Consider the following 22405-nt stretch of genomic DNA (forward strand, 5'->3'; position numbering starts at 1 on the left):
TGTGTGAGAGTGTGTGAGAGTGAGTGTGTGTGTGTATCTGTGTGAGAGTGTGTGTGTGTGTGTGTGTGTGTGTGTGTGTGTGTGTGTGTGTGTGTGTGTGTGTGTGAGTGAGTGAGTGAGTGTGTGTGTTTGTGTGTGTGTGTGTGTGTGTGTGTGTGTGTGTGTGTGTGTGTGTGTGAGTGAGTGTGTGTGTGTGAGAGCGTGTGAGTGTGTGTGAGAGCATGTGAGTGTGTTTGTGTGTGTGCGAGTGTTTGCGAGTGTGAGTGTGTGTGTGTGTGTGTGTGACACCTGGCAGCGCTTCATGTAGCTGCAGTACCAGCAGCTTTGATTTGATCCTTCTGAGCCACAGAACTCTTTTTAAAACAGTTCTCAGCTTCAGATTCAGATTTACTTTATTTGTCATTTTTATGTGGGGTTCATAAAATACAGAATAACGCTTTGCATTTTAAAAACCAGCTGGCGAATTAAAAAGTTAGTGCAACATAAATTCTCACTCTTCTGCAATGTCGAGCCTGTTGCCGTCTCGCGTCAATCAGTTTCTATTTGGCTTCAGAGGACGACGCTGAATTAGATTCAGACTAATTGTGTAAGAAGGACGAAGACGAAGCTGTGACCCTCTGACCATCGTCTTCTCTCTGCTCATCGCTTGTGAACCCTCAAAATGCCGACGCCTCTGCTTTCGTCGTTCCTTTTTCCGCAGATTCTGCTGTTGTACGTTTGTGACTTAGGAGAAGCTCACGCCGCATTTCAAAGTGTAATTAATTGGGAAAGGTTCCACGGGATCGTTGCCTTTTTTTCCTGGCCAACTGTGTGTTTGTATGATTTATATGATAAAGTGTGTAACATCCCGCTGCGCCACCTTAAATTGGCCCCCGAGCAGCCGCATGTGCAGCATTTGTCAGCCGAAACACGCGGCTCCCGCCTTAGCCAGCACTTTGATGGAAGCGTCGCAGGTGAATCATCGACGCCGGTTCACGCGTTTGCATTCTTGAGCTTGTGCGTTTGTGTGCGTTCGCTGGTTTGCGACCTTGCTGAGAGGGAAGCGTGCGGCGTGTTAATATCAAGAATAGAGAGCCGAGGTCACGTTTAAAGACTATTTAATCCTATCTCACCACAGGCAGCCTTCCAAAAAGCTGATGCAGGAGTGCAGGGGTCGGAAGAACACACACACATACAAACACACACACACACTCTCTCTCTACCTTTCGCTTTATTATTCGTCTCGCTCTTCTCTCAAACAGCCAGCTCGCATCCTTCCTCCCCCTCCTCTTCTTCCCCTCTGATGGATCTCTAATATCCACTTCTCCCTCTCCTCCCTCTGTTCCGCACACACTTTCTGTGACAGTGTTGTCTGCAAACATTCATTGTTTTCTCCCACGTCAGCGGCAGCCGTGTAATCACATTACCGGCCAAACAAAGCAGTCCGCTAAGCCTTTGTCATCAGCATATCGCGTACACGCCACTCACACTCTGCAAAGTTATTATGTCTGCTGTCCAACCTTATGTAAACGCCGCTTTTCATCACAGAATGTTGAAACGCTCATCCCAGAGGCAGGAACTTCCTTCTATAATCTCACAAAGAACAAATCGAATGCCCGCCGCTGCAACAGGACGACATTTTCATTTGCGGCGTCGCAGCTTCGGTTGGATTCGCTCAAATGTGATTTTGCGCAACGTGGGCCAGCAATAACCCGGGGCTGTTTGGAAGCTCTGTATGAAATGAAAGCTCTGTTTGTTCCTGTGAGGTCCTCTCGGCGAGATTGTGAGGAGAGTGCAAATGACGGAAGGGAGGAGGGACGGGGGGGGGAGAAGGAGTCATTCAACAGGCCGGAGCAGGAAAAACACACGGCGGTGAAAAAAGGACGAAAGCAAACGCAGGCGGCGATTATTCACGCGGATTTTCGGCGTGAAAATCTGTGTCTGTTTGTGTCGTTTCCATAATCTGCTGTTTGCTCTTAAAGCAGCGAGGTAATCATTATGTTTGAGGTGAAATTAGGAACAGGAGATGGCTTCCTAAGCGTTTCCCAAAAAACATCTCTTATGGAACGCTGAAGGTTCAGAACAGAGGAGCTCATTTACAGTCAGGCGACGCCCCCTCTTCTCCCCCTCCACACACTCCCCCGCCTGTGCTCAATCGCCTCAGCCTTGTCACAAGACGCACAATTCTTCACCCCGACATGTTTTCCAAAAACAAAAACATTGACGCAGGAACCCGACAAGGTTTCTCCAGGTAGATGGAGAGCCAGCAGGGTTGCCGATTCGTCTCTCGTGTCAAGGTGCAGTTTGTTGGCTGAGAGTAGCGGAGGTATGGCGGCCAGAGTCGCCTCAAAGCTCACGCCCACACCACCGGGTCGCCATAATGACTAGATATAATCGTTATACAGCTGCAAAAATACTTAAGTGTTCTGCTATGACGGCGGTAATGTACGATTTCAAAGGTTTAATGTCAAGTTAATGCTGTTTCTCGACCGAAAAGGCCACGAAGATCATTCAGAGTGATGGAGTGAGGTGTCTGTGCCGCTCTGTGTCTGCTCTGATTTGTGCTTTGGTTTACTAAAATGCTGCACCGTAAAACATGCTTTATCTTGTATAAATCTCAATATACTCTTTATTCATGTGCGTATTGAGATTTAATGGGAATTCAGGAACACATTAATCTGAATTACAAACTTAAACACACACAGATTTCCATGTTCTTATCTCATTAGGGTTTTATTTCATAACTTCTTCAATCCTTTAACATGTCAAATACACCTCGATCTACTTCTACTCTCACTTCTTGCAGCACCGTCGGGCACACAAAGCGAAAAAAGCCGTCAAACTCAAGTTTTGGAAGTTTGACGACATTCAACACAAACTCCCGCTGCATCAGGCTGTGAAAATGATGCAGAATAAAACGATTGCACATCCTCTGTAAACAGGAGAATGTGGATGTGAGAACTATACAACTATGCCTGAACAAAGAGAGAATCACCCTGATGTTCATAATAAAAGTGTGACTGTGAGTGACGGCCTGCAGCGTTTCCATTGATGCACTTTTTCATTACGGCACAGTGAGCACAGAACATCAGCCAACTATTACAATGAGCACGCACAAATGTCCTCAGGCTGTTTGGCACCTCTGCGTGAAATGACACACACGCTCGCTATCTGAGACGCAAACACACACAACTACAGCGGCGTGTGAGTGTTGTTGGGGCCTATTTGCACCTCGGCTTGAATTCAATTTTTCCTGTTTTGCTTTTGTATGGCGTACATGAAAGTGTTTTTTGTTGTGAGGGTGAATGCTCGTTACGCATCCAGAGCCTCCAGAGCCTCCAGAGCCTCCAAGAGCCTCCAAGAGCCTCCAGAGCCTCCAAAGCCTCCTATGTCTCAGGTCATCAACACTTCTGCCTCCTTCCTGCACTGTAAGAGAGCAGAGGTCTCCACCCGGGTCCTCCAGGGAGCCCCGAGCGTGTAATGTAATCAATTACATTCACCTCATATCCCAAGCTGCTCTGAGGGTAAACTGGAGAGCCCTGTCAAAGCAATTCATCTCCTAAAGAGATCAACCTGCAGAACCTAGGGCTCCTTGAGGACGGGGCTGAAGCTCCCTGTTCTAGAAGGTTCTTGAATTAGAAAACTTGAATTCTATTCTCTGGTGGGAGAAAGAGAGAAGCTTAGATGTTCCTCTCCCTGGCCCACGTTCTCCAGTTCATTCTGCAGGGTCTCCAAAACATTCCCAGGCTGGATGATTTGTTTTTTTTAACAGTGTGGCTTGTTGGGTGAAAAATAATAGGACAAATTAAAGCAAATAAAAAGCGCACACATGACCTTTAACTCAGCAGAGAGGAAGTGCACTCAGGATCCCTGCAGACTCTGCTAATGTGCTCTTCATTCAACAGTAAAACAGTTTAAATACACTGGAGCCATGATTGCAGATATCTTTGTCATTACCGTGACTTTGTTAAGGAAATTATTCGAACTGCCTCATAGAAACCTGCAGCTAAATTACACAAATTGCCTTGTACTACCACTTTAAATTAACATCTCAATGGATTTTGCACGTCCAAAAACAAGCCGACGACCTTTCAGAAAACCTCTAAAACAGCATCGCCGGGCTGAAGCTCCACAACAAACTGGAGCTGAAACACTTCCTGCAACTTGCTCCTCCAGAGACGAGCCTGGCCGCTGCCGATGCCTGCAGTGCTGGCTGCTGATTGGCTCGGCCCGTGTTCTGGAGGATACAGTAAGCTTGATGAGATGTGGGAACTCCCAAGTCTAATCTTTGCAGAGGATTTTGGCAGGGGAGAGACGAGACAAAGCGGATCGTTTAGCCTCCAAACATCTGCTGGCTGGTTTTTCCAGGAAGACAAAGCAGCAGCGGCCACCTACATGAGCTCTGTGTGAAGGTATATATGTATGATAAACACTCTGGCTGGTTTGCGGCGTGTGTCTGCTTATCCATTATCTGAGCGCTCGGCACAGCAGACTGCCTTTGCTGCCACTGCAGCTGAGCAAACTGATGCAATTCCGCTTCTGCGATATCTCGCACTTTGATTACGTTTGAAGGATGAACGAGAGGCGACGGGTGATCAGGATGTTTCTTCAACAGGATCCATTTTGTCTGCCAGCCAACCCCCAAAGCTGTCCCCATAGTAGGAAAACAGGGAGAGATAAACTTAACAGCTTCCCCTCTGCGCTGACTAACGAGGATTTTGGCCCTAATTAACCCAGTTATCTTCCCTCCCACAACTGTCAACAATGCCTTTCGTAGCGGCGTCGGTGGTGAAACGTAACCTTTGTGAAATTACAATATGGCTGCCAGTCATCCGGCTGCGTCAGACAAAATAACACAAAGGAAACGCTCCAGTTGTGTCACGGTACGAACACATCAAAGACGAAGACAAATGTCACCATGTACATAAGTCTTGAACACACACACACACACACACACACACACACACACACTCGCATTCACAGACACAATACGTTCATGTATTTAAATGAGCACCTGCAGGTTGTTGATGTATCTCAGGGCGTCAAAGTTTCTGGATATTTCTGAAGTTTTTGGCAGGTGTGAACACGAGATCAGACTCAAACATCTGTGTCTCCATGTGAACCCTCGTTGTAGGTTAGAGGACATTTTTTACAAAGGTCCACACCAACTTGTTCCCCAAAGCACATCACAGGAAGTATGGCATGGAGTACGTTTAGGGTAAACAGGAAATATCTGCCCTGATGAGGCGTGGTTGGACTTTGATTGAGGGTAAAATAAAGCACATACAGCAAAACTAGACTGATGACAATTGAGACGCAAAAGAAGGAGAGAAGGGACGAGCAACGGCACATCATCAGCTGTTGATGAGCAATCACGCCGCGGCTCAGTGAGCTGGAGAAAACATTTTGGTCAAGTACCCACTTGTTCGATGAAAGCAACCAAACACAAAACACACAACAGAACAAAAGGCTGAGCGTTGGCGTGTGAACCGCCTCAGTGTTGCTGTTTGAATCGTTACCAGCAGGGGGCAAAGTGGGGTTTATGGCAGATTTGTCTCTTCTGCGTTTGTTCAAGTTAACTATGACCACATCAAAACACTCTGCTCAGGTCCTCTGAGGGCGAATCGTAGAGACGCGCTTAGCTGAGAGTGTCGGGGATTTAGTGGAGTTGTTCCCTTTTGACTAAAGACATTGTGCAAAGATGATGATGAAGGCGACGCCACAGAACCCGAGGGCGACAGAACGAGACGCGGAGAAACACTTCTACTGCTCCAGTGCTACAGCGGAAAAACACAGAACACAGAAGAAGAGTGAAGTTCACAGGAGGACAGAACAGAGAAACCAAAGCTGTGCAAAATTCATCTCAGTGTGAGGAATTAAGTGAAGAATCATTCGCTACGGAATAATAAATGCAAGGTGGCAGAATCGCTCAGCAGTTTTCCACTCTTTAACTTCAGTTGGGGGACGGAGAGAAACTCTAAAACTATTTTGATGTCAATAATGAAATCTTCGAGGTAAGTCGAGTTCAGATACGAGGATTCATTTGACCCTGACAGCCGCAGTAACAGTGTGAGCACAGTTTTAACTCACTGCGCTGGTTAACACGGTTGATCATACAACTAGTTTGTGTACGATTGATCAATCTGGAAGGATAACTACTATCTCCACTAGGGGGCAGTGTGGGGACCACCACGTCAATCCAGTCCATTCAGGGTTAAATGTGGTAGTTACTATAGGATAGAGATCCATGACAACATACGAGGATTCCAGGTCCAAAGGTCAGAGGTGAACATATTTGTGTCCAACTAAACTCATAACTTCATCTAGAGGAGCTTTTAGGCTATTTAATCTGTTCCAATGTTCCATTCGAAGAGTTACGGCTCTGGCAAGCGAGTGCCAAATACTATCTGCAAAGTTGCGACATAACACAATCCACAGGTGTCCAATTAATGTCGTGGACTAAAAATATTTAATGATGAAATATTGAGGAGTAGAAAGAAACACAAAACGCACTTGTGCTTACAGTACATGCAGTGCTAGAGTATATGTATGAGAAAATCTACGACAGAAACAGTTTGACTCATCCTCACGTTCTGGGCCAAGACATTGGTATGTAACAGCGCCACCATCTGGCCGGACGGAACCTGAATTTCAACAGGTTGTTTTTTAAGTTTCAGTGAGATCTGTGGATTATCTTCACAGACCACCAACAACAGACACAGACTGCTCTGAGGAGATGAAAGCCAGATTGTTGCTGAGTCGGGCAATAATCTGGCAGAGTGCAGAGCGATTCTCATTTCCATCACATGAAGCCAATCACAATGAGCCGCTGTGGTGACGGGAGGTCCAGGGAGCAGGTGGACCAAAACCATTTAAGTGGATTCAATCAATGGATCGGCTGGTCTATATCATGTCTGCGTGTGTGTGTGTGTGTGTGTGTGTGTGTGTGTTTGTGTGTGTGTGTGTGTGTGTGTGTGTGTGTGTGTGTGTGTTGAGTGTAATTTCCAATGCAAGTAAATCGTTTTAAAGTAAAGCATAAAACCCAACTTCAAAGCAAACGGTGAAAAGTCAACATTGATAGATAGATAGATAGATAGATAGATAGATAGATAGATAGATAGATATATAGATAGATAGATAGATAGATAGATAGATAGATAGATAGATAGATAGATAGATAGATAGATAGATAGATAGATAGATAGATAGATATATAGATAGATAGATAGATAGATAGATAGATAGATAGATAGATAGATAGATAGATGATAACTGATTTATCCCAAAACAAGTCACATCTAGTTCAAACTTAGCTTTAACTTAGTAGAGAGCACATATACTGGCCTTTGTTTTGCTCAGTGTGCACAGTAATGATGCAGTAAGGTGAAGAGACATGGAGGTGTTGTTTTTTTTGTACATCACAGTATTGTACAGCTGTCAAAACAAATATAGGAAGCTGTGCCCCGGCATCATATTAAATGTGTTTTTAGTGCAAAGATACTTATTTATTATCGCTGACTTTGTTTATAATTGAGGGAGCATCACCTCATTATTTTATTTAGAACAAAAAGCACTTAGAGAACTTAGAAACGTGGTGTATTTATGTACAAAGATATAGTTTTGATGTTTACTTTGTCAGATGATCCACAGACGCTCAGGCATTATTTGCTCGGTTTGTTTGAATTGACGTTTCTGGGAAAAGCTGCAGATTTTTTTTTTTTTTTTCTTCAGAAAAAGGAAACAAATCTGTTTCTGTCTGTTTCCAGACAGACTTCAAATCTCGTCCAGGCTTACAAAAGACGAGGTGACGGCAGCGAGGCGCCTCACAATATGTTTCTGGAGACGAACACAACCGGGGAAACGGAGGGATTTGATTGCCGTTTTGAACCCATATCGAACTACATCAAATCCCAGATGGCCGTTTATGGAAACAACAAGGCAAAAATATGCACATTGATTAAATTGATTGATTTGAAAGTGAGGAGGAAGAAGAAACATATGGATCTGGACCAAATCGCAGTGTATGAGGAGATAAATGTGTCGGATTTCTTCGTTCATTGGTGGATTATTATTGGAGAAATTGACGGGAAAATGATGGCTAGGCAAACACAGTATGGAAATCATTCCTGGTTCTCCCCTTCGGAATCGGATCAGCGCCAAAATAAGCCCCGCCCATCCACCTGCTTAAAGTCTTTTAGACCGATCCTGTTTACTCACACACACACACACAGACACACACACCAAAAAATGTAATGTAATTCTATCCTTCTTCACTTAGGCAAGAGCTCCGGGCATGAAACACACATTTCTACTGTTAAACAACAAACAGGTGTGTGAGATTTATGATGAAAACACACACATGGTTCAGTTGTTTAGGTTGTTTAGGTTGAGGCTCCTGTAAGTTTTGCTACGGGGAGTTGAACCTCCACACTCCTTGATTTGTGCAGCATAACATAAATTATAACAGATTTGCCCAAAGACCAGACGAGTGTGTGTGTGTGTATGTGGTTGTGTGTGTGTGTGTGTGTGTGTGTGTGTGTGTGCACGCCTGCTGGATACGTTCAAACTTAACATTTAATTACGCTTTGGCCTCAGAGAGAGATTGTGCTCAATTGCCCCAGTCGCTCTTAATCTGAGAGCTTCCACTCCAACGCCCCAGTCCAAACCTCCTCCTCCTCTCCTCTTCTCTCCTCCTCTCGTCTTTCCTTTGGCCTCACTCTCATCTCCTTATCCCTTCCGCTGCTCTTCCTCCTCTCTCCTCCCCACACCCCCTTTCCTCCTCCTCCTCCGTCACTTCAGATTGAAGTCGAGCTCGTCTGCTCGCTCATTACCATACCATAATGGGCTATGGATATTAAACACCAGGCCAAACTCGACCTCTTCCTTTCTTTCTTCCTCTTTTCTCATCTTCATTCCATTTCTTTCTCTTTTTTAGGGCAAATTTACTGCAGTGGACTTTCATGACAGCGAGGAGGCATGTTTGTTATGTTGACCACTTGTTTGCATTATCATTTACCCAATCCGAGGGGAGGGCTGGTGTGTGTGTGTGTGTGTGTGTGTGTGTGTGTGTGTGTGTGTGTGTGTGTGTATGTGTGTGTGTGTGTGTATCTACCTTATCCAGTACATTGTAAAGAACAAGAGAGCCACAGTGGCGTGTAATACTAAAAAAGCGTCCTGTTGACGTGTGTGTGTGTGCGTGTGTGTAGGAGCCTATAGATGGCTCCCTCGCCGGGCCACAGCCAGAGTGCTTTTTCAAGCTCAATTTGTCTCCTCTCAAGTATAAAGGGCGCGTGTCCATCACTCACAGTTGGCCTTCTCATCAGTACCCTGACAAATAAGCACACACACATCAGCATGGACACACACACACACACTGGCTGTGCATTCTAAGTGAGAGACTGTGAAATGACGACTCTGCGTGTCCCGTTTATGCTTTTGACTCCTCTCTGTTGGGAGACGGGCGGTGGATACAGCAGAGGAATCTCTCTGTTCACCGGAGGAAGCAGCTCGGCTCCCTCAGGCCCGCCGACACGCTCGGGTTCACTGGTCTGCTTCCAGGAGAGACGAGGACGCCGGCTGAGCGGGGTCGCCTCTCTGCTGTGCCCCCCCCCTACCAACCCCTAAACCCGCCCCATAAACATTCTGAGGCACTTCTGGCCAAAACCGGTAAGCGACAACAGGGACGACAGCGCACCCCCCCCCCCCCCCCCCCCCCCCCTCTCATAAAACACAAAGCTGGAGAACTCCACCTTCCCCCTGCACCGGAGCGGCATGCAGAGGCGCTCAGGGTGTGAGGAGGATAGAGGGGCTAATGTCAGGTGAATCTTAAATGATATCAGGTTGATGTGCCAGCCGGCCTGAGTGCATTTACATCTTTATTTGTGCAGTTAGAGGACATTTGGCTCATTATCCTCCTGAGGCGCCCTGACTCACGCGCCTGCTTTCAGGTTGACGCCTCAGGGTGAAATGTATCATTATGAAACCACAGAGCACTTGTCTTGTTTTTTTGCCTGCTTTTGTTTTGTTTGGTCTTTTCTTCTTCTGGCTTCTCTTGCCTGTGCTGTTGCTTGCATGCTAAAAACCCTGCACATGTGCAGCACAGCACAGTGTTAGAGATCTGATCCTCCACAGGGGCAAGCGTGGCAATGCACCCTGAGGAATAGAGATTAGAGGTGTTTGGTGAGACAGATAAAGGGGTGAGAGAGGAAAGAGGGAGGGGGGAGGGAGAGGGGGAAAAAGGGGGGGGGGGGAGGAGAGGAGCCTGATTGTGCTCTTGTGATAAGATGATGGCGAGGCATGTAGAGCAGCGCAGAGCGGGGCAGAGCCGCGCTGGGCATGACTGTGGATTTGCCTTTTCTGCGACTTCTGTTCGGGTGGTAAACAAAGCCATGGATAGAGCACACACACGCACACACACACACACACACACACACACACACACACACACACACACACACACACACACACACACAGAAACATGTCATAGTACAGTGAGAAGCAGGTCACACTGCCGCTGTTATGTTATGTATCCGCACAGTGAGCATGAACCTTCCACAGGTTGGCTGCTCTCACACACACGCACACACGCATCACCTGAACACCGCTAGGCACACACTCACACTCACGCACACACAAATACACACACACACACACACACACACACACACACGTCAGTCCCGCAACACAAACACACACCATGGAAAACACAAACTCACCGCGGTTTGTCACAGCAGAAGTTTAGCTCAGTATCTCCCATCGTCTGTGTTGAATCCCGGCGGCTCCCTGATCCCCAAATCGTTGGAATCGAAGAGAAAAACTCATTTCACAGTTTTGCCGGGATCGAGTCGCTACTCCGGGTGAGAAAAAGCAACCCCCCCAAAAAACACTACAAAAACACACACTCTCACACACACTCACACGCAGGGATCCGACCAAAAATGTGTTAGTGATGGCGTGAGGAAGAGCTGCTCCCGAACCAGAACCGAGCCGACGCCACGGTTCTAACGCAGAGAGAAACTTTGGGGCGAGCAGGAGGGCGAGAGGCTCCTCATCCCGGCGAGATCCGGCGGTCCTGGAAGCGGAGCTCTGACCTTTCCGGGGATATAATGACTTCACCGAATCATCCGGCGGGTGGACGTGGTCACGGAGGAAGAGGAGGGAGAGCGGAGGAGGAGGAGGAGGAGGTGGGGAAGAGGAGGAGAGAGATGCGCGCAAAAGCGGCTCCCGGTGCAGAAGAGAAGAGAAGAGAAGAAGAAAATGAAGAACAACAAGCCTTTGCGCATTTCACCCCCCGCACTAGAAAACCGGCAAAGGAAGCCCGTCGGCGTCGGGACAGGGGAAGCGGCGGAATGCGGCGGCAGCGGCGGCGGCGGAATGCGGAGCGCGTACCGGGAGGGGAGGGGTGTGGTGGGGGGGACGGGGCTGTTTGGAGCCGTCCCGTGTGGTGACGGGTAAAATATCCCGTTATGGTTTCCACCCCGACGCGTGGAGGATCCGACTTGATGTCCCCCCGTGGAGGAGCAACGGCGGCGGCAGGAGCAGGCGGCTTAGGTGGGGGGGGAGCGAAGTGTAGGCGGGCGGCGAGCGGCAGAAAGCGGGCGGCGCGCAGCTCTGCCCTGTGCCCCCCTCTCACTTAGTCACATGTTTGAGGCACAAGTGTCCCTCTGTGAGAGCTGCCAAGAGGAGGGAAGGCGAAGGTGCGCGACGTGGGGAGAATACCAACATGTGGGGGGAACAGTCTCCTGCCTCCTGCGCACTTTCAAGGCAAAGAAACACACACATAACACAGCACACACAGACACACAGACACACACATGTATGCAGAGTTAAGGATCAGAGCTGTGAGTGTGTGTGGGCTCTGATGTGTAAGTGTGTGTGTGTATGTCTGAGCTGCAACATGAGTGAGAGGAGAGCAAAGGTGTTGAGCTCGATGCCCCAAAATGCCTCCCTGGTTTCTGCCTTTATGCGTGAACCAAGGAGTTATAACGAGCACTGCAAAGGCACCATGCAGCAGACACACACACACACACACACACACACACACACACACACACACACACACACACACACACACACACACACACACCAGTGGATGAGGATGCTGGCATTTTCATAATGACTGTGACAGTGTGCATTACACCGACAGGGATGGTTGCTGATATACTACAAACCTGCACCTGATTTCATTTCAGATTTCATTGATCAAACCCGGGAGCTCAGTGAAGAGTGGAGGATCACCGGCTCCATATTCTGCACAGAAAAAATGAACACCAAGTAGAAAAAGAAGCTCTGGGTTTATTTCGGGAAGTGAAGAAAAAAGTGAAATCCCCTCAGAGATGCGGTCACCATCCCGGATAAGTAGGTGATAACTCCACACTGCCTGCAGGTTCATCCTATATAACTATATATATAAAGCATGAAACCCACTCACAGTGTTGAGCATGGGTTTTCACCCAGTATGCACAAGGTTTGGCTGTGATCTTTGTATTATAAGGATCCAGACCCGTTTTTGAAATAGAGGGCTTTACAGGTTTTGCCATTATATACAATAATAAGAACAAAATGTAAAGCGACTAAGTTTAAGTATGTAACTCCTTTAATACCGAGGTCACCAAAAGAATCTATTCACTTACTAAACTTATAAACATTCAGCTTCCAGGGCTTTAAAATCTTTCTAATTGACTGAACTTGTATGGCACTTTAATGAAAAAGCACTTTACCATGACCTTACATTCACACACTCATACACACTCATACATACATGCACGCACTCATACACTGATGGCAGAGGCCACGCGAGGCACCAACCTGCTCATCAGGAGCAGTTAGAGGCTTCAGTGTCTTGCTCAAAAGCACATTGACAGGCTCTCAACCTTCCAAACCCGTGGTGGCAGCTCAACCTTCCCAAGCCTTCCTGCCCCTATATCCTGCATCTAATGGTGTTGGAATACTGCAGACTAAACTTAAAGCTTTACACTGCAACATTAATGAGCACACACGCACACACACACACACACACACACACACACACACACACACACACACACACACACACGCCCACCACACTCTGATTTGTAATTATAAACATTTTGCCTGCATTTTTCTGATGATGTGAAGCCACGTTGCTATGGTGACACCCAGTTGAAAGCACATCTCATCCATTTATAGCCTATAGAATTGTAAAGGCGTTTAAGGTCTATATCAGGATAATCAAGCAACCGGCGACGTTCCTTGACTTTTCCAGAACAGAATCATGTTTTCCTTGAGTTTGCTGGATTTCTGTGGTTTTGCCTGAATCCTGCATATTGACGCCACACAGGGCGGTGCTGAGGCCGGAAGGAAACCCAAAGCAGAAACAGCAGTAATTCATGTGTGAAAGCAATCAGGGCCTCGGAATTCTAAATGCGCAGCAGCCTCAGCGTGGTGCTAATTAACCCAGTTCCCCGAGTGTCCCACTGTCCGTTTAGTATGCTGCTCTGTGGACGAGCTGTCCGCCTGCTCAACGTGATTTATGTGCCATCCCATAGCACATATCCGTGCCGGATTCGGCGTGACAGCGACTCTGTTTTTAGGGCCTAAATGTCAATTCCGATCAGGACGCCGCGGGAAAAAAATTTGACAACTTATCTTATTAGACAAATATCATTAACTCTTTCGTTGTGTGTTTGCATCCAAATCATCCGTGGACTCGGTTCCATTCCTGAGCTCTGTGTGTGTGTGTGTGTGTGTGTGTGGAGCCTGGTATGTGGGGCGCTGTCCATGGTGCTGAATCACTTCTTCTCTTGCCGCTGTGTCAGGTGTTAGACCACAGGGATTATCAAAGTTTAACTTTCCGATTTTAAAACCGTACTTCATCAAAGTCACATCGGGAGTAAATCTTCCTGCAGTTACATTTCACGCTGCTCTACCTTCAAACACAGAGCCTCTCCTCCGCTCTTTGGACTATTCCTGGTGTATTTTAATTAAGGTTCTGTGTTTGTTCTTGTTTTGTGTGTATCAGGTGCTGATCTATTTTACACTGAATCATCAATCATCTTCTCTCCCGTGTTGCTGTAATGACAGGAGACTGCACAGGACTGTTTATACTGTGACAGTATTGTTGTGTAGTGGAGCAAATTAAAAAGAAAACTAAGACATTCATTGAAAAAAATGCATTTATTGATTGATGTTATTGTATTTTCTGCAGTATTTGGTTTCATTAAAGAAATCTCTAGTATCAAATGAAAAAAGGAAAGACCTGCACACACACACACACACACACACACACGCACACACACACACACACACACACAGACAATGCAAAGTTTTTTATTTCATCAGTTATCATTTTTCTGTCTCACCCTGAATAAAGAAAGTCTTGATCTGTGCAGGATGTTATATAAGTTAGCAAATAAAAACCATAGTTCAAAAGTGAAATGTACAGTAACCTTACAACTCTAAAGGGTCACCGTGGCAACAGATGTACATTTTGTAAACATCTCTTTGCCCCATCCACTCCCTCCTCCCCTTCCTTCGTCTCGGCCATGACCCACTGAGTTCCTTAATTCCATTCATTTCCTCTCTCATCCATTAATGAGTCCATTAGCGTATTAACGAGTCACGCTGGTGAAATGGATCTGCTCCCTGTCTGATGGTAGCGGAGCGGCCCGGTGGATCTGCTTGCCCGGAGCGAAGCCTCATCCGGCGCCACATCCGTTCTGGCTCGGTTACAGCTTGAATTTGTTCGTCCACGTGGAACATCTGCTCCCCAACCTCTGGTGTCAAAGTTCTGCTCAGACAGAACTTCTTCACCTCCTCGGCACAGACCTGATTCTTGCCCGGAGCTCAGATAAAAATGTCTACCTATATTCTTCTTCCTCCTCATCTTCCCCCTTTGAGTTGTTTGGCTTTGCTTTCATGCTTGTTTGATTTCATTTGTGTTGTGCACAGAGTTGGATTCGGGGCTTCTCCGGCTCGGTTCCGTGTCGCGTCCTACAATGTTGCAGACCGACCGACTCTCAGGCTTATGTGACTCCTGGAGCGAATCCTCCGCACGCCCACCTGCCTTTAATTTGACCTCATCTGTTTCCAATATCCCTCCGGCAGCCGGGGAGGACGGTTGGTTCAGATAACTTCATTCCGTCGGCCTGTGAAATGAATGTAGGTCTGTTCAGCTAAGAGCTCATTCATTCGGCTCCATCACACCTGCACTTATCTGCTCTACATTTAAAACAGCAGGGGGGGGCGAATACTTCATACATACGTATATGGCCCCGAGCTGTCTGTGTGTGTTTGTGCGTGTGTGTGCTTTACTCCTTCTCTGCTGCAGCACAACTGCATTAGAATGTAAGTCAGAGCCTGCGGCATCGTAATCTGTTTATTTTGGTGTGTGATTAGAGCCCAGCACCAAGGGGGGCGGGGGGGATGGAGGATCAATGTTTATTGTTGAGAAATAATTTGTTATTGTTGGAACATGAAAAGACACAATACAGAATATTTAAAGAAAATATTGAAAACACTTCTGGGCATAGACGCATGCCCTCTCTCTCTCTCTCTCTCTCTCTCTCACATACACGCACACACACACACACACACACACACACACACACACACACACACACACACACACACACACACACACACCACTGTGTTTCTAATATGGTAGTGACAAGTGGCAAGTTCCTAAACAAATCATAATGCACTCAGAATAAGAGTGATAATATAAGTGTATTTGCTTAACACATCACTCATCAAAATCATCATAGATGCTTTTTGAAATGTGTATATTCATTAATTTCCCAACAATCATTCAGTCAACTGATCAAATTCTATATGTTAAGCACGTTTCCCACAGTGTGCAGTTCAAAGTGCTTTACATCACTAATTGACAAAACAATTAAAAAATAAATGAACCAAAAAGTAGAGAATAAGATGATTGAGTTCAGCCTCTGGGCGTCAGTTCAGTCTTATCTTGTAATTCCATGATACACACACAGATATAAGATAAGAACATTACAAAAACGTGCGTGTTATAATTGTATAATTAGTTGTCAGTGCATTCATACACTCCATCAACGGCTTTGCCTCTCTCACACACACTCACACACACACACACACACACACACACACACACACACACTACATTTCCCTCTCCTTATCTTTGCCCTCGCTTATCATTTCTTATTGACGCTGTCATCCCCCTCCGCACCAGCAGGAGTCGCCCTCCCGTCCGTTTCCCCTCGTATCTACACCCTCTGCGTTGATCGTGATCAAAGATCGCACCCCAATCTTCTTCTATCGCTATCGTCTCGCAAAGTCCCAAGCCAGCAAATTCCCAACTCAAGTCCAAGTGAAGTCTGGAGTCTTGAGCCTGGAGTCGACACCGCTGCCCGCTCAACTTTTAAACCCATTTCAAACTTTTTTCTTTCCGCCGCCGAGTAGCAACATCTGCTGCTCTCCCTGTTGACTCTTTAAGGCCACCGTTCCTCTAGCAGGGGAACCTCGCTGGGTAGCAATCATAGATTATTTGCCCTTTAGTCAACAAAACAAAAACACAAAAACAATCCCCCAACTCTCCTCCTTCCAGCTAAATGGACTTAATGAGATTACGCAGGGTTAATGTGTTAACTCACCCCAAGTCCTCATCATATCATAACTTGTAATAGGATGGAGCTCCCAAATGCACCCTAACGCCCCACTTAATTTTATAAGCGGCACTTTGCGTTATGGCCGTTACGCTGCTTTATGGCGGCGCTGATGAGAAAGGAAATTAAGCCGACAGCAGAGGAATCAGCGTAAAGGTGAGATAACCTGGCGTACCGATGCAAACAGCAGCGATCCTCAGATAGCGATCGCTGTTTTTCACTGCAGGTATTTATCACGTTAGAGGAGCTTTCGGAGCGTTGGCGGCACGGCTGCTAATTCACCGGGAGAGTGGGAGTGATCAAACTCCAGTGGAGGGTGAGTGTGAGAAAGGTAAGCCTGCTTCGTCCACGCTCCAGTAGGCGCAGATCAAACCGCCCCCGCCCATCCCCTCCCGCAGAGACGACGTCACGCTCCGTCATGCAAAGTCAGAGGCACCCGAGGGCCCAGACTGCTTCAGTGATGCTCACGGTGCAGAAATGCAAGAAACAGTCAGCTGCTGTCTGAAGCGTCTTCGGATTGGGCATCGAACCTACTGTTGCGCAAGTGAGGCTTTTTGTGGGTCGAAAACAGAGCTGCTATCTCCGACTGTTGTTGCTTCGATGCGTTCATTTGTTGTACATAATGTAAAGAAGAGGATAGCAGCTCATTGTCATCGTCGTCATAGTGATATGTGACTGCTGCATGATATTATTACTGACACGATGGTGACAGCAGGTTATGGGAACCATTTCATTGTGCTCTCCTAGGGAAATGATTGTGGCTCCAATCCATCGAGGACTGCGGTAACATAAACTGGGCTTTTTGTTTTTTGATCAATGAAGTTGCTTATTGATATTGTCTTATATTGGGCTTCTTTTGGTTGCTTGTTTGTCTCGTGAGATCTGGCAACGCAGGTTACAACATCTTCATCTTCATCTCTGCCGACACATTTTTGCCATTTACATTTTTAAATGCATTTAACGTTTTTAAGAGGTGAATGTTTGATGACCATTTAACACAAAACAAACTTGTTTATGTCACAATAATCAGACTAATCAACTTGGTCTGATAGTTGAAGAAAGTTGCAGCCTTTCAGTTTTGCCCCTCCTCTTCCTCCTACTTCTCACCTCGTCTTCTGAACTACGGCACCGAGCTCCCGAGAGATCCCATGCTGACATCATCATGTGAAAGCGTCCCATCGTGTTCAGCTCCGTACCCGTCCGAGTCGTCTCTCCAGCGCTCGGCACCCTCAGAGCGGCGGCACATTTGTCACCGGGACAGACGTTATCAGCCGGCGCTCTATGATTAAAAAATTGGAGAATTGAGAGGCCAGATATGGATAGAGGAGCGCTCTGCCACGGAGGAAGCCTATCACTGAAAGCCCAAGAACAGATAGGTTAGAGATTTATCAGAGATGATATAGTGCTGGGAATGAGAAGGGTATGGCTCCTTCACAGCCATCCATCACCCAGGATATATAGCAGATAAACCAGCAGGCAGCAACAAGCTCCTACTGAGTGTCTGACCTCGCTGATGAAAGAGAAAACTCCCCCACGGCAAACTCCCCCCCTCCTCTACAGCAACACAACACTCAGCTTTGCCTCAAATCAAAACTGTTACTTTTCAGGGAGGGTTGGAGAATTGGTATGTGTGTGTGTGTGTGTGTGTGTGTGCGCTGACAACAAAGAGCAAACACACAATTTGTCTGCAGACATGTAACACAATGTCCTCCTCCTCCACGTGCGGCGCTTGAAGCGGAAGTCAAAGGCTGTCGCTCACACCCACGGAGCTGATGCGCATCTTCTCTGCCAGCCCGAGCCTGGCTAATAACACACACGCGAACACACACACACACACACACATACACACACGCACACGCTGACAGATAGCACTTCAGACACAATGGTTGATCATTTTACACATGAGAGCGCACACATCACACAGAGGCAAGAGTGGAGTTTTGGCTCATTAGTGCTGAGCGTCCATTTCAGTAGCACACACAGTTTAGTTTCAAACACAGATGTGTGTTTACTCCACGTCCTCTATCATGTAACTGTGAGATCAATATGTGATGTCAAGTGATCAGAAATGGAAATACAAATATTACAGATACAGAGACATGAATACATTACATTATGTTTATTTTAACTCTTATTTATGGTGTGTGTCCAAAAATACCTATACATTTTTTTATTTTGAATCCAAAAAATCCCCAAAAATATTAAAAAAATTAAAACAAAAACAAGAAAAACTATATAAGTACGTATAATTCTACAATTCACTCATAAAGCTTTCAAGAAATAATCTAAGATCTTGAACATTTAATTCTCATCTGGCACATTCTGGTCGAGTCCCTCACTCTTACCATCATCCTGCCCAATTAAACACATTCTAAGGTGACAAATAAAAGCCACACTGGTGGAGCTGTGAAAGCCACTTTAGACCTCGGAGGGTTAATTATTACCCAACCACCGGTTTGGGTCAAAACCTTTGGCCATAAATCACAGCTGTGAATCCTAACAGTGTTCCTGACCCTGACTTCATCCCCATCCAATATTTATATTCTCTTGCATAACACAGCTGCACAGAATGCACTTGGCCAAAGCTGAATTGGCTGCAGTGTGTGTGGTGTGTGTGTGTGTGTGTGTGTGGACCTGATGTGCCAGAAAAGTTTCCGTAGATTCATGTCCAGCATGAACAAAATACTTTAAATCTAAACATGTTTGCTAAATTTTAAACTCTTGCTAATGTGGACCGTTTGCCCCCAGCAGCTTTCAGAATCGCTTGTTGTTTTGGGTTCATCTCAAAACAAGCCGATGATCAAATGGGCTCAGAGCGGTCAGTGAGTCCAAACTGTGTTTGTTCCGTCACTTAGTTGACTCCAGGATTTTGCCCCCAAGCCAGCAAGTCAACCCGGGAGTGCTGTTTCCGTCCCAGTAAACCCAACGCAGATCGTAGTTGGGTGAATGAATGTGCTCGTCTGACTCAAGTTCATTCCGCCGGTTTCCTCTGTCAGTTTCGTCACTCCAGCCAAACGTGACATTTTGACCCCCTATCCGAGCCTGGGCGTGCATTTTGGACCGAGCCCGACGTGAACTGACAGTCAAGTCGAGTTCTAAGCATCACGCACATGACATCAACAAAGCCCCGAAAGTGAAGAGTGTAGACAAGAAGTCGTTATTCTGTATTCGTGGGAGTCACAGTGAAAAATGACGGGAGTAAAAGTGGAAATAATCGAAAGCGCGACTGTTTTTTTGCGGTGGCTGGTAAGAGTCTCTAAACGACTGAAGAGCTGTGACTTTCCAAGACTAATGAGCACTTTGGAGGCACGACGTCGCTGTAAAAGTGTCACAGAAACAGACACAAAGCGCCCGTCTTTATGTGGTTTTCCTCAAACCCAGAGAAGCTCCTCATGCATCCCATCGAAGATCCGTGCCGTCACTGTGGAGATCGTTAATTGAAACCGATGGCTGTTGTTTGTTTGTCTGCGGTGCGGTGCGATTCACTGTGCATTAAGGCGAAGGTTCCCCCGCTTTAGCAGAGCACAAAGTGGCTTTTTGAGCAGCAGTGAAACGGGTGGATTAGGGCTTCATAAAGCTGACATCAATCCCCTCTAATACCATAAATCCTGATCAGCGTCGCCCCGACCCCCCACCCCCCCACCCTCTCCCCCTACATATTAAGCCACATAAGTGACCGGCAGAATGCCCCCGAGCAAGGCTTCATTTTAATGACACGGAAGCAGAATTTGATGCCATTAGGAGTGAAAGAAGACCGTCTAAAAGCCACGGGGGGTCTCATTAGAGTGCATACCTCCACCAAGGCCCAGCAGCCCTCCAATTGCAGCTCGATAAGCTATGAGAGAAAAGAGTTTGTGTTTGGCCTCATCGATCGATCTAAAGGATAAAATTCCTCATGTGCCTTAATGTTCACTGAGTGTTGGAGAAGGAAATTGTAGTTTGGCCAGCAGACAATCAGCATCATCTAAAGGTGGTGAGTTTTATTTTTCTATCCATATTTGGTACTTTGCGATCCCCATCTTGAGCCCCACACCCGAACAAGCCACGCCCACTCAACTTTGGCAGCCAATGATAGCAAAACAGAAAATCCAGATGCATGAAGGCAGATTTTTGGTATTTAAAAGTGAGCGAAGAGAGCAAATCCACCTGGAGGCATCCATGGTGGAGAGGGGTCAAATGTGATGCTCGGGGCCTCCAAACTGCTAAGATCGGCCCTGGCCCTGATGCTGACCCCTGCAGCTGATCAGTGGTACGAGGTCAAAGTGGTTTATCAGAAACACTGTACACTCAAGAGTTTGACCACATGACCTCTCTGACACCTGACATCAGTTTTATTTGGACAATAAAAATCTTATGGCGTCTCGCTGCAGCTCCCACTTTATGATTTGGGCAGGAGGGAGTGTTTTAGCTTTAACACACCGTGGAGGAATGTGTGTGTGTGTGTGTGTGTGTAGTGGGGTTTATTCCTTTATTTCTTAGCGTTCTTGCCGTTCCGCCTTTTCGCTTTTGGATTTAACAAATAGCAAAGGAGCTCAAAGGACGTGGCAGAGACAAATTCTCATGCAGTCGTTTGCAGAGAATCGAACGCAGGGAAGAAGAAGAAGAAGGAGTGGACAAGTGATGGTGTGTGAAGCCACCCGGCCCACTCTTCTCCCCTCCCCCCTCCCCCCCACTATCTGTACCTGCCAGCCTCCGGGCCTGATAGATCCATGGTCCTGCTCTGCTGACAGAGATAATACAAGATGGAGAGAAAGGCCGTCTGCTGACAGCCAGGGGGAAAAGGGGGGGTGGCGAGCGCCAGGGCAGGGGGGACGCAGGCGGGGGGGGAGTGCATGACTCAGCAGAAGGTGTCGCGCCATTAAAATTAAATTTACAGCTGGTTTCAGACAAATCTGTAAGCTCCGTGTCCGGGAGGAGGAGGAGGAGACGGTTTGGCGTTTGGAGGACATTACAAATTGACACCCTACTTCTCGGGACTCCTGAATCATTTATTACACCTACCACTACTTAAGCTGTCGGAGCGGCGATGGCTTTGGCAGCGACTCGCCCGCAGTTAATTTATCAACGCCGTCCGCTCGGCCCTCCAGCCTGGATCCTCCTACGCCATCAAAGCTGTCAAAGTGATCTGCGCTCCGTTTTCCTCAGCAAACTAAAGAGTGGAGAACAACCTCAAAGACGCTTTGACGCTGGTTTTCTCTTCGTCGTATCAAAAACGCGCCGCATCAGCTCCTGCGTTCAATTACAAACACTTTTTGCCCTGGCGTCAGAACAAAGCCGGCGATTACTCCGATTAGAAACACAGAGGAGGCAGTGAGACGCATAATGAGGCCTTTCACCAGCAGCTTCTTCCTCTCTCCTCATCATATTTTGTCAGATTGCGTGTCCACCAGGCTGCCGCATTAGAAGTCTCCTCAGACACCAGGGGGTTCCACTTTGGAGTGGTTACTTAACCAGGATGCATCTGCGCATTGACAGGACGCTTACACGCTTCTTTTTTTTTTGGGGGTCTAATTTCACACCAGAGTGGCACTTGAATAACCCAACTGCCTATCGCAGCCCAAACGGTCCTTTTGGTTACCTGGTAATGGCGCTCCGGTGTCACCTTAGGGCGGAAATAAACCGGATCCCTTTGCACAGAAGAGGTGGAAGTGCCCCCTTTTTCCCATTTCCACGAGGCGGCCCACAGGAGGTCTATGGGAGTGAGTATGCCTGGAATTACCATCCACTTATATCACTTTGGGGTAAATGGAATTAATTTATTGTGTCAGAGCTGAATTTTCAATCCAAATCCAGCATATAGAAAA

This window comes from Genypterus blacodes, unplaced genomic scaffold (assembly GCF_046128005.1).
Source record: "Genypterus blacodes isolate CSIRO-AG114 ecotype Tasmania unplaced genomic scaffold, CSIRO-AGI_Gbla_v1 ptg000062l_1, whole genome shotgun sequence".
NCBI classification, from domain to species: Eukaryota; Metazoa; Chordata; class Actinopteri; order Ophidiiformes; family Ophidiidae; genus Genypterus; species Genypterus blacodes.